The sequence below is a fragment of the Emydura macquarii genome, unplaced genomic scaffold, assembly GCF_026122565.2.
Source record: "Emydura macquarii macquarii isolate MOO-44397 ecotype Brisbane River unplaced genomic scaffold, CSIRO-AGI_Emac_v2 contig_2768, whole genome shotgun sequence".
NCBI lineage: Eukaryota > Metazoa > Chordata > Testudines > Chelidae > Emydura > Emydura macquarii.
Window position 1 is genome coordinate 2186434 of NW_027132905.1, and position 12365 is coordinate 2198798.

At 49.9% G+C, this 12365-nt stretch overlaps 1 long non-coding RNA gene across 1 annotated transcript; it reads right to left on the reverse strand.

The window, feature by feature from the left end:
* Positions 1–471: 471 nt before the first annotated feature.
* On the reverse strand, positions 472–12133 carry LOC137165365 (uncharacterized). Its single transcript, XR_010923349.1, has 4 exons — positions 12024–12133; positions 5305–5404; positions 1214–1296; positions 472–555 (listed from the first exon to the last, which is right to left on the reverse strand). It is a non-coding gene; the product is annotated as an uncharacterized lncRNA (long non-coding RNA).
* Positions 12134–12365: the final 232 nt, after the last annotated feature.

Consider the following 12365-nt stretch of genomic DNA (forward strand, 5'->3'; position numbering starts at 1 on the left):
ATCGGCCCCCCAGACTCAGGACCATTCTGAAAAGTTGGGCCTAAACTTTGATCAACAAAATGAGGGTTATTACAATGCCCTTCACTGCAGGAGGGCGGCGAGGCCCAGGGCAGGTTTGTAAAGTGCTTTGGGGTCCTCAGATGAAAAAGCGACCGATCTACCATGACCACCTTCAGCTGCCCTCTCCCCTCCCCACTTCTCATCCTTCCGACTCGCACTTCCTGCATCCTGCAGAATGGAGGCTGGAAGCTTTCTAGGGGGCGGAGAGCTTGTCCTGACTCGTCTTCACTTCGTGAAGGATCTTGCCTGTTTCTGGGTATTTGAATGAATAGAATAAAATGCTAATAATAATAAATGTATTTTCCAAATGGAGTCTATGGTCCAGGTTTTCCCGCAGGATCTGCAGCTCACAAGCCCTTGCTTTTCGGTGGAGCTATGCGTCAGGCCTGGCAGCGTGGCTTAACCAGCCCGTGGGACGCCCGGGGATAGCGAAGATGGCATCGTGCAGGCGGTCTTTCCCCAAATCGCCCTGGCAGACACCTACCCTCTGTGACCCTGTTTGGATGAATCCAGAAAGGAGGAGTGAAGGGAGATAATGGAAATGGACACGAGAAGAAACTTGTCTAACCTGAACAACGCTTTCCACTATTCCCCGTGAGGCATTAGTGGGTCTTTAACGGAATTTAAGGGCCAAAGTTCTTCTTAAAGGAGCCTTTCCCAGGTGGGGAGGAGATTTTTCATGTACCGTCTGTCATGGTCCCCAGGCCATTTTGCTGACGAAATAGCCATCTCCTCCTTCCTAGCCCGGCAGTGAAGTCACCATGCGATGTTTGTCATATCAGCATCATCTCCAGGACGATGGGCCGCGGTGCCCTAAACACGGGATTCGGCTGTCTCCCTAGGGCCAGGCGGAAGGAAAACGCCTGAGCGTGGAAGGAGGAGATGCTCATTGGAGCACAGATGTCCTCGGTGCCCCTTTGGCTCCATATCAAAAGCAGCTCGCAAGCAGCCATGTCTGTCAGGCCAGCTCAGCTGGAAACGTGGGGGGACTGGCCTCTAGTGGGAGCCAGTTTGAAACATGAGTCCCTGACGAGCCAGGATCCTCCGCCCGCAGGTCCATCCACACATAGCCCTGCACTCTCTTGGGCTATCAGACAGAACGCTAATCAGTGCAGGGCCGACACATCACCACCCCCCGCGACGCACCTCTTACCTGTCAGGGGCTTCGAATCCAGCAGCAGCTGACGAAAGACACAGGCCTCTCAGGGCCGGATCCAGAGTCACTCCCAGCCGGCCCTAGAGTCACGGGGAAGATGGTTTATATCCCCTCCCACCACAACAATTTCATCCCAGGGGGCTGAGGGCAGGGGAAACTAAAGTTGTGTGTGTGTCTTAAACAACCTTTGTTTTGTGAGGACAAAAATCAGCTGTCAGTGACCAGCTTTGGGATCAAGGGCCAGATCAAAAACCCAGGTCAAAAAATCCAGACAGGAATGAAACAATTTTTTTTTTTTTTTTTTTTTAGAAACTGTGATTCACTGGGCCTAATTCTCTCCTGCTTTGGTCACTTGCACCGGTGCAAAAGGGGATACAAACTGTTTGCAGATCAGACCTCTCCCCTCACTGAGACAGCGGCTGACATTTGACACGCCCTTTGCACGGGCGGGGACTGGCTGTGCCAAGTGGAAAGAGGGGGTGAAGCGGGCCCTGCTCTGTTCCCTGGTTTGCTATGGCTGCCTACACCGTCTTCTGGTGGAAGCAGAGCCAGGGCATACGGCAGGGCTTGCCTGGCAGAACGGGATCACAGGGTGGGCTAGATGCTGAAAGGTAACCTTGTCAACATGTGAGCAAATCATTGCAACGGAAGGGTGCTGAAATCTGCTATCGCAGCCCGGCTGAGGGTTCAGCTGGGAAGGGGGACGGATGCAGCGTTTTCTGCCCCTTTCTTCCCCCTCCCCAGCGGCTTTCCAGCTTCTAAACAAGCATTCCAATGGGCTTTGGAACAGCTAGACTGTCTCGAGCTCCCAGGAAGCCACTGGGCCATAGTGGAGCCAGCCTTCTCCCCATCCATCATCCTTATCAGTGCTCTCTGGCAGCGCTGCGGTCCCTGGCAGCAGGGCCTGCATGGACGGAAGGATGGGGCTACATGGAGAGTGGAGCCCACGTGGAGACAGGGAGGGGGCAGTAAAGTGATAAGCAACACTACAAACAAAAACAAACGTCCTCACTGGAAACTTCAAAGCCCGCGGACCTGAAATTTATGTGGCCGAAGAATGCCCGAGCCTGCATCGACAATGACGCGGGAGGTTGCAGGTTTGCAGGCGTAAATCGCTGACCAAATGGACTAGAACGGGGCTGCCCAGAGCTGGTTTCCTAGCTGCCCCAGGGACCCTCCGCACATCGCAAAGCAAGTCATTCGCCACGCCGCGGCAGGGCTCAAGCAGAATTTTTTCAGGCCCAGTACAAACTTGTAAGGCGGGCTCCCTCCCACACACAGACCACAATCCCTCCTCCCATACATACCATCTGATGAGCCATGAAAATTACAGCCTGGGCCAGGCCCTCCTAGCCCCCAGTAAAGCGTACCCTTTCCCTCCCCCACCCCCATGTGGGGGCCCTGCGCCTCGGTGGGGCAGCCGGGCCAGCGTGGCAGTGACTCATGCCCGGCCGTAGCCGGAAGAAATTCATTGATTAAGACACAAATGCTCCAATTGCTACTGGAGGACCTGGGCATGTCCCCGGAGCTGCAGCTGGCAGGGCCATGCTGAGAGCTGGCTGCCCTGGCAGAAAGACGCCACTGAGGTCCCCTGGCTTTTTTTTGACCAGAGCCGTTGCGAACGCCAAGGTCCTGCCCCGCTCAGTAAGTCAAGGGGTGCGAATGCAGAGATGCGCTAGGGATGCAGGGCAGTCAATATGTGCTTAGAGATAGAGAACATACGGCCAGACAGGGACCACCAGATCATCCCAGCTGACTTCCTACATAGCCCAGGCCACCAACTCCACCCAGCACCCTGCCCAGCAACCGAAACAGATCACAGGACACCAGGGTACGATGCGCCACCGGCAGAGCATGGGGGGACTGAGGCCCACCAGGCCCTGAGGCCCCCGCAATGGCAGGGAAATGGTTAAGTGAGCTGTACCCAGATAATCCTGGCACGTGACCCGCACCCACATGCTGCAGAGGAAGGCAAACCCCTCCCCAAGGTCCCGGCCAATGTGACCTGGGGGAAATTCCTTCCCGACCCTGAACACAGCAACTGGTTAGACCCTGAGCACATGAGCAAGAACCCGCCGGGCAGGCCCCTGAGAGGGAGAACGCTTGGTGCCACCACAGAGGCCTGGCATGCCCCACCCACCGTCCCATCTCCAGCCATGGCCAGCCCTGATGCTTTGGAGGAAAGCGAGAAAAAAAATCCCTCGCGGAGTGCATTCCCGTTGGCTCACCCGCAGCCATCGCCATGTGAATGCATACCACTGGGCGGGGAAGGGCTGCCCAGACACCAGGGTGAATCCCTCTCCCAGTCTCGCTGAACCAAGGGGACTGCAGCGCTTTGTGGAGCTCAAACATCCACCGGGCAAACAGCAGCGCGACAAGCCAAAGGCATTAAGCCGGGGTGCCTCCAAAGGCATCCTGACGTCGCCGGGGGTCTCCGCTGTGGCCCACCGTTGCCCTCGCCATTAGCACGGGAATCTGGCCCACTCCATATTAGAGGCTGCTAGGATCAAGGCGTACAGGAGGACCTGTCGTCTTAGCCAGGCGGCGGGACTGCCGTAGGGCTCTGTCGTTTGCAATCAGGGGGAGCTGAGCGCACTCGCCGAATCCAGCCCTATAAGAGGCTGGCTAAGGTCTGCTCTGCTGGTTGCAAACTGGGTGCTGCCAGGGTCCTTAGCTGGTCAACGTTCGTTTGCCCCTCACCCATGCAGATACACTTTGGAAAACACATGAGCAGAAATGAACCGGGGGAGAAAAAGCAACCCCCCCCCCCCCCGATCTATAACCACCCCCCCCCCCCAATAAGCAGCACAGCTGAGTTTGCTAACTGTAGCCCAGAAGTCAGCACCAGCTGTTCGGCTTGTCTTTGTTTTCACTTGGAGATCATCTCGTGGTTGGAAAGAGAGCTTGATGGCCGTAAAGCGTTTGCGTGGGGAAGGAGGGACACCCGCAAACACGGGGTTGGTAAGCGACCCCGCCCAGAGCTGGAGAGAGCGTCACTGTTAACAGATGAAATCCATTGCTCGCTTCATCCTTTGCTGAAGTCAGGTAGCACAAAAACCCTCCTCAGCCTTCTGCAGAAACGGCAGAGTGCATCTTCCAACTGTTCCTTGGGCCTGGCCAACCCTGGACCGTTTTCCTAACAGAACTATGTCAGTTAGGGAGGTGATTTTCCAATTGTACTGGTACGTCCCCATGTGTGGACACAGTTCTACCAGTATAAAAGTGCCTCATACCACTAGAGTTAGTCCCCTTCCCATATAGGAATAGCTACAGTGGTATACAGCACCTTTACGTTGGTAGAATTGCATCCACACAAGGCGGATTTTACTGCTGTAACAATACCAACAGCCAGAGCTGCACAACTTTCTAGTGTAGACAGGACGTTAGTTTCTCACCAACTGCTCTTGATTCAATTGTGGCTTGTTGAAAAACAAACCCAGCAATGAGAACAGGAACCATATATTTTAAGCTTAAAGTTATTTGAGCAGATTTCAGCTTATTTTCCATAGGGGAAAAAAGAAAGATTAAAACTGGTTCTGAGGCACATATCTCAGATGCGATGGTTAAACAGATATGACCAGGAATAGCAACTGCAATTACACTAGCAAGGATAAAAAATTCCAGGTGTTATCAGCTCTCCTCATGCTTCAGGGCATGGGCTGATTGTTCCTTAGGGCCGGGATGAAAATGCAGTCTCAGGCTGCACCGTCTCCCACCGAAGTCTAGGTTTTTATTTTTTCCTGCCTTTTAAACTTGTGGTACCAGAGAAAGGGTGTCTAGATGAGACGGAATATTGTCCTTAGTACAGCAATTCTTGTGCTTTTTAATCAAGATAGTTTTGGACTGAGACCATCAAAACCTCTTATGAGAATTACCCCTGAATGGTTTGTTAGAAATCATAATGCCCATTTACTTTACACGTGCAATCCTCTTAACGTTTCCAGAGCCTCATTATGGAAACTGATTTGCTGACACTTGGATTCATAAACACCAACCCCATGAAAAGCTCTGTCAGGTTAAAGCTGCTCCCGTGATTAGCCCTTATTCTAACTGCATAATGAGAGCCAGAGTGTAATATCCTTACTCACATTAAGTAGTACCTTACTTCTTGTGTAGTCCCAATAAAATCAGCAGGACCTCTTGTGGAGTGAGGTGATCACCATGTGAGTAACGGCGGCAAAATCTATCCTTAAAGCATTAAAAAGAAAGGAAATAACATCAGCTATTTTCCATTAGTCCAGCAGCTTATGTAGCAAAATTGGTGAAAGACACTATTGACATGTAACAGCTCACCGTACGTGTTTCCAGATCAGCCATAACTCTGACCCAGATGACACACTCATGAACACTTTCGACATATCTACTGCTAATAGGGCTATATTTTAACGTTTGTGTAGTACTTCTGCTGAATAATATTGGCTCCGTCAGCTTGTGCAGCATAAACAGAAAGATTTGATGAATAATGGTTAAAGTAACCTTGTTCTTTTTAAGCTATTCTTTTTTAAACACAGACAATGCCGGAGAGATTGTTTAGATGTATGTCTGTCTAAAACTTCAAGCCTGAAAACCAAACCATTGACCTGGACACAATAACCAAACAGATTAGTTACAGGGTCTAGCATGTTGGTAAGTTTTTTAAGGCACAGACTGTGTCTTTGTGTCTGTACAGAGCATAGGAGTCACACTGGATTATGTGGTAGGAAAATCATGCTCTAGGGTCAGATCCACTAGTGATGATTGGCCCTCTTGGGCCTTCCTATCTGTTGGTTTTCACATGGAAGGCACCATTTATCTCCCTATCTCATCTTCTGTTGTTCTCTGTTATTGTTTCTAGGATCATGGGCCTCTATCACCCTGTTACAGCCCAGTAATTCTCTTCTTCGAATAGTGCCACTCTGTCAGTCTTAGCTGCCAGGATTGTGCCAAAGAACTATATGTCCCTCCATGCTCACAACATCACCAGCGCTCTCCTGCTATTTTTCTTGTTCCACTGTCCCTTTTATACCTGTTGCTATGCAGCCTAGCCCGCTTGCTACAATCTAACTGGCTGGCTGAAGTTGTGGGAGGGGAAAGGATCCACTTGGGTCTCCGCCCCGCCAGTCTTAAAGAGACAGTGTTTCTCAAACCACAGAAGATTTGATTCCACTGGAGAAATCTCAGCCGTCAAGAGGTGAGCAATACAAAAGCTTTCCAGCAGACGAGAGTGTGCATGCACATATACATACATACCTAATTATACCTTGTTTTAATCACATTAAAGCAAATGACTCGCTCCCCCTATGGTTTATATCAGCTCTTTGGGTTTGTAATTTATCTTGGCACAGTCTAGACTGGAGGTCACTTTGAAGCTGTTTCAAACTGGATGAGAACAAACAATTTTTCCAAAGTGGCTGGATTAAGAAAACTGGCTGGCCACTCATCTTTCAGGGAAGGATTGTGTCACGGCGGTGTCCACCTTGGAGTGCTGCCAGCTCATGGCTCTCTCTACTGTCCTGGTAGGAAAAAGTCCTAACCCCGCTCCTGGAAAGGGGGAAAGAATCACGCTGTAGGCTGCCGATTATGAAAGGGTTTAGCAGAGGGTGGATCGGGATGGCAAAGGGTCTGTGCAGCGAAGGACCTGGTTTATTGCTAATTGTTTACACTTCGTAATTTATTTCAGGGCACTAGAGAATAGACAGCTCTGCAAACGCAGATTTGCACAGTTCAGCCACACAGAAAGTCCGTGCAGTAGGTTGGGTAAACGGAGGCGCCTGATTGGTCAGCTGAAGTTCTGAACCATGTGTGTGTCTGGGGCAGATCTTGTCTGTCTTTCTCCATGTGTACAGTATCCAACCGCACAGTGTTTAGGCACCAAACACACAAGAAAAAAATCATGTCACACTGTTTCTGGAAGTAGCTCCTACATTCCCCACTCTGGACTCACATTAGCATCATGTGGTTGACCTGTGTACAGTGTATATGCTGGAGAGCTGGTCAAAAAGTTTTTGCATCAGCTTTTCTAATCGAAAAATGGCCTTGTAAACAAAACAAAATCTTTGTGCAAAACAATTGTCGGCATTATAGACATTTTCCCATTTTTTCCTAAATTCTCCAGGATTTTTTTTTAATCAAAATCATCATCAATTTTTTTTATTTACCTGAAACTGCATTTACTTACTGAAAACTTAGCTTTTGGTAAACACAAAATGTCGATCACTCTACTGAAAATGACTTTGGTTAAAAAAAATCATGGAAAATTTAGCAGAAAATGGGTTCATTTTGAACATTGTGAAGTGGAAACAACTTTGAAATTTCAAAATTCTTCATGAAATTGTATTCACCATTTTTCAACCTGTTTTAATATTTTGTGGGTGGAATCCTGCCCTTTTTAGTATGAGAATTGTGCCATTGACTTCAATGGGCCAGGATTTATCCCAGTATCTCTCCTTTTTTCACATTTCTTTCATTTCTTTCCCCCCACTATTCCTTTTACCATCGTCTCTCTTAGGCAGAGCGCCAGCCCAGTAAGATTCAAGCTTGCATTGAAAATTCAAGACAACAATGTTTTGAGAGGGTTCAAAATTAGATCAAATTGGTTCACCCATCCCCAGTTTAAGCCTCCAGGTTATATTTAGGTTCTGGGTCTGTCACTTTCTTCTGCAGGCGGCTCCATTGAAAACAGTGGGGCTCCTTGCACAATGCTACTCGATGTAAGTAATCAGAACTGCTCAAAAAGTGGGAAGAGAAATTTACAAAAAATGTTTTGACCTTGATTTCCCATTTTCTCCCTGAATTTCAAAAGTCAAAATCTAATGGAAGGCGCCTCCCCACCCCCAAATTTGAAAAGTTCCAACCAGCTTGGCAGTTGGATAAAAAAATGTTAGGGGAATATGGTGAAAATTTCACTGAACATTTTCAAGGACTTTGGGGTTCCCCCCTCCCCAAATTTGAAATTTCGTCAATATTTTCAATTTTCTATTGGCACAAGGGTAGGATCGGCAGAGCCTGCCTGAGACCCAGATTCTGGGCTTCCCCTGTAATGGCAATGCTGAAGCACCTCGAACCGCATGAGGATCAGAGCAAGAAAATACCGCCCCCCCCCCCGCCCCTCAGGGTTTGTGGGTGTCTGTGAGCCTAATAGCTGTTGCATGGCTCACAGAGTAGCAGCTGGATTCAGGGCGAGGGAGCTGGTGGAATCTCCATCCTTCGCGGTTTTTAAGGCCCGGTTTGATAAAGCCCTGGCTGGGATGGGTTAGTTGGGGTTGGTTCTGCTTTGAGCAGGGGGTTGGACTAGGTGACCTCCTGAGGTCCCTCCCAATCCCCATCTTCTATGATTCTGATGGGTTTTCAGTTCAGCATACCACTGCACCAGCGGGAGGCAAACCTGAGCTGAAAACAGGGACTCTCTGCCTTTTATTAACCAAGCTTCGTTAAAGAAAGCCGTATAAACCCTACTGCCCTCCGCGATTTCCTCATCTAACAGACACCTCAGGTCCTGCCCGTAACGAGGAAATCAAGGCTCGGGATAGGCCCAAGATAACTGACTTCAGTGACGACTCTGGATCACTGGGTCTCACCTGTCCTGGTCTACACTGACTGGACGCCGTGATCATTAGGAGGCAGATGGGATACGGGTTTGACGTCTGAGTCCAGTCCCCCGTGGGCAGATGTCTGCATTACAAAAGCAGCAGCAAGAGCACTGGGTGGTCCTCAGGGTGGTGGTCTCAGCAGAGAGTCCAGGAACTGGCAGGGCCATGGAGACTCACCAAATCTCCGGCCTCTACAAGAGCCCTTCCAGCAACAGCAGTAGGGCAAAGCATAACCAGCCAGTGCTGTACCCAACTCAGAAAAAGCCACTCTCCGGGGCTGTCATCTGAGCAGCATCATAACTACTTATAGCACAACAACACAAAGAGAAACACGCCCCTCCCCGCCCGGCCGAACAAATAAGCACAGCAGGCCGTATCGCCACAAATCAAACCCTGAGCAGCAGCAGAACTCAGCTGGACAAACATGTGGTTTCTATACTTTCCACCCAAACGCTGCGTTTTAACTATTATAGCAGCACCCCCGGCTCGGTGCAAGCCGCCGGAGTTCTGATCAGTCTCTCTCTTCGAGGGGTTGAAATAAGCTGCCGACATGCCCTCCAGGCTGAAGCGTACCCCGTAAAGGGATTTGTTCCTTCCCACATGCCCGGTGGCTCCAATTAACACCAGCAATACTCAGCCACATAACGAAGGGGGGAGGGGGCATTGGATTTTATGCATTTATTTATTACGTCGTTTTCCAAGAAAGTGGAACTCGGCCATTTTAAAAAGCTACAGGTTTGCAAGAAAGCAAAGAGAAGGCCCAGAGCATAGGAGCGAGCAATGCTTTCCCTGGAAGCCTGTGTCGGTCAAGGAGAGCCGGGTAAAATCACTATTATTTTTGGAGGCGCAGGTCCCCACCCATACGCAGCACTTCGGCATTGCACTGAGCTTTGCCCAGGAGCAGCGATTTAGGATGAGATCACTAGGCCCACGGGAAGTGAACGGGAGTTTTGCCACTGATCTCAGTGGATCAAGATTTCATCTTCAGTGCACATGCCCAGTTCCTCTGGCAAACTGAGACGCTCTAGTGGGTCACCAGGGATTTGCTTTTCTTTGTGCTCCCGTCTTCCTTCCGGGCTGACTCTCTCTCTCTCTCGCCTCTGGCGGGCTCTCTCTTTGGGCCCCATTCAGCAAATCACTGAAACACGGGCTTGCGGACCCAGTCTAGAGCCCATGGAAGTCAATGAGAATGTTTGTATTCAGTGGGTGTCGGATCAGGTCCGAAGTCCCATTGAAGTCAATGGAACTTTTGCACGTCCTTTGCTGAACGTGAGTGGTTTGCTGAATCAGGGACCTTCTTCTGTAGCCCCTTCCTCTCTTCCTGCCTATCGCCCTCCAGAATCTGCCTTCCTCATTCGCTAAACGATCTCTCTCTCCAACACCCTCTTTCTTTCTCTTCTAGACCAACGGTTCCCAACCTGGGGGGGCAGGACCTCCTTGGTGGGGGGGAGGGCACCAAAGATTCCAGGGGGTCCATGAGGCTTCAGTAATACTGAGGTTATTTAGCCCCCTGAGTTTCGCGCCGGCTGGAGCGGAGGAGAAGCCGCCCCCCAGCCCCGCACTGGCCAGGCGCCTGGCTGGAGAGAAGCAGCCCAGCTGGTGGGGGCCTGGAGCCAGGGCCCACCTCTATTACTTGAGCCAGGGAAGGCTTCGCTTCTCACTCAGGTTAGAGCCATTTATTATTATTATTTATGTAATTTAGGGTTATTGTTATTGTCATCATTAAAGGTGTTTATAAGGGTTATATGTTGCTATGGCCGGTGAGGGGGTGTGTGTTTTACCTAGTGTTAACCAGTGGGGCTTCCACTCCAAAAGATTGGGAACCACTGCCTCTGCTATTCCCTCTAGATTCTTTACCCTCTCCTTCCAGCCCAGGCCTTCCCTCACCAACCCTATCCTGCGGCTCAAAGCAGAACTCAGATATGTGTGCGTGTGTCTCTGATACCTTAGTGTCAGGTATTTTGGTCTCGGTGACAGTAGAGAGATGTAGGCAAGTGAACGGTATGTAAAAGCGGATAACGAGGAAAGGTATCTTGCAGCTACAAGCCTCAAGCAATGGAAGGACAAGTGATGCTGGTGTTCTGAGAACACTCAGTCACACGGAGTAATATTGTCTCACTGTATCCTTGTATTCCCTCATCAATCTGCCTGTATCCACCTGTTATCTCTTGTCTTAGTCTAGATTGTAAGCTCTTTGGGGCAAGGGCCATCTTTTTGTTCTGTGTTTGCACAGTGCCAAGCACTTTGTGGCCCTGGTACTGCAATAATACAAATCCTACATAACAATTAATAGCCATTATTACATTGTTGCAAGCATACAAAAGGATTAAGGGCTGGTTGACAGGTTGCTCCTGTCTGCCTGGTCATTCATTCGCTCCCTCTCTCCCCCTTTGCAGTGGAAAGTTTAAGGAGGGTTACTTGGGATGATCTGTCTCTCTATTTTAGGCGTTTGTTCCACTGCCCTTCACGGTGGCATCTGAGCACGTTTCAAGTAAAATCAACAGCAAAGTTCTTAATGGACTTCCTGGAGGCTCTGGTTCTCTTTCAGGGTTCAGCTCTACTTGGGATAGGGTTATTTCGGGGTACAGCAGAGATGAAGGGTCTTGCCTTCCCTGTGGGTATTTTGGCAATCCCTGAAGGTGCTGTGTCCAACCAGATATTACAACCCCTTCCTAATTGTCATGGTATACGATCAGGTCTCTGTCTGTGCTCCATGTCAAGCATGGACGGTTGTATCTGAAGGGAAAGCAGCTCTCGCAGATTCAGTATCTGGTTTAACAGGTGGGTTTAATTATCTGTGGGCAGTTTGATTCCTGAGATAAACTCCCACCCATGTGCCTCCAGTAAAACCCCTGCTTTTTTTCCTTTGAAACACCAGCTAGCGCTGGCATAGCACTTTTCCTCCACAGATCGCCACGCCCTTCATAAAAGCAGTCAACAGCATCTTCACCATTTTGCAGGTGGGGAAACTGAGGCACAGACTTGCTCAAGGACACCCAGCAGGCCAGTGACAGAGCTGGGAATAGAACTCAGATCCCCCTCCAGTGCTCAGCCTACTATGCACACAATTCCCTCCTTCGATGGAGGCATCGGTGGCAGCCTTGAAAGCCCTGATGACCAATGTCTCGTAAGACCACACCCCAAACTTCAGCATCTCGCGCTGAAGGTAGACGAAGTCACACTGGAAACAAGGTGTGCATTTTTAACAGTGAGAGTAATGAGCCATTGGAACAACTTACCAAGAGGGGGTGGGGGTGGAATCACCATCACGGACCATTAATAAATCAAGATGGCCTGTTCTTCGAACAGATCTGCTCTAGGAAGTATGGTGGGAACGTTCTCTGGCTTGTGCCACACAGGAGGTGAGATGATGGGCCCCTCTGGCCTCGGAATCTCTGAATCTGCAAACTGGATGAAGGGTTGCGTTAGTCAGGTTACTAGTCAGGCCTTCCATTGACCATGCCAGGGGTTTGCACCAGCTAGAGAGGGGCGTGTGGCTATAACCAGTGTGAGACCCCAATAGAAGAACACATTGCTCTCAAAGTTTACAAAGCCAGCGCATCACAAAGCAACAGACGACC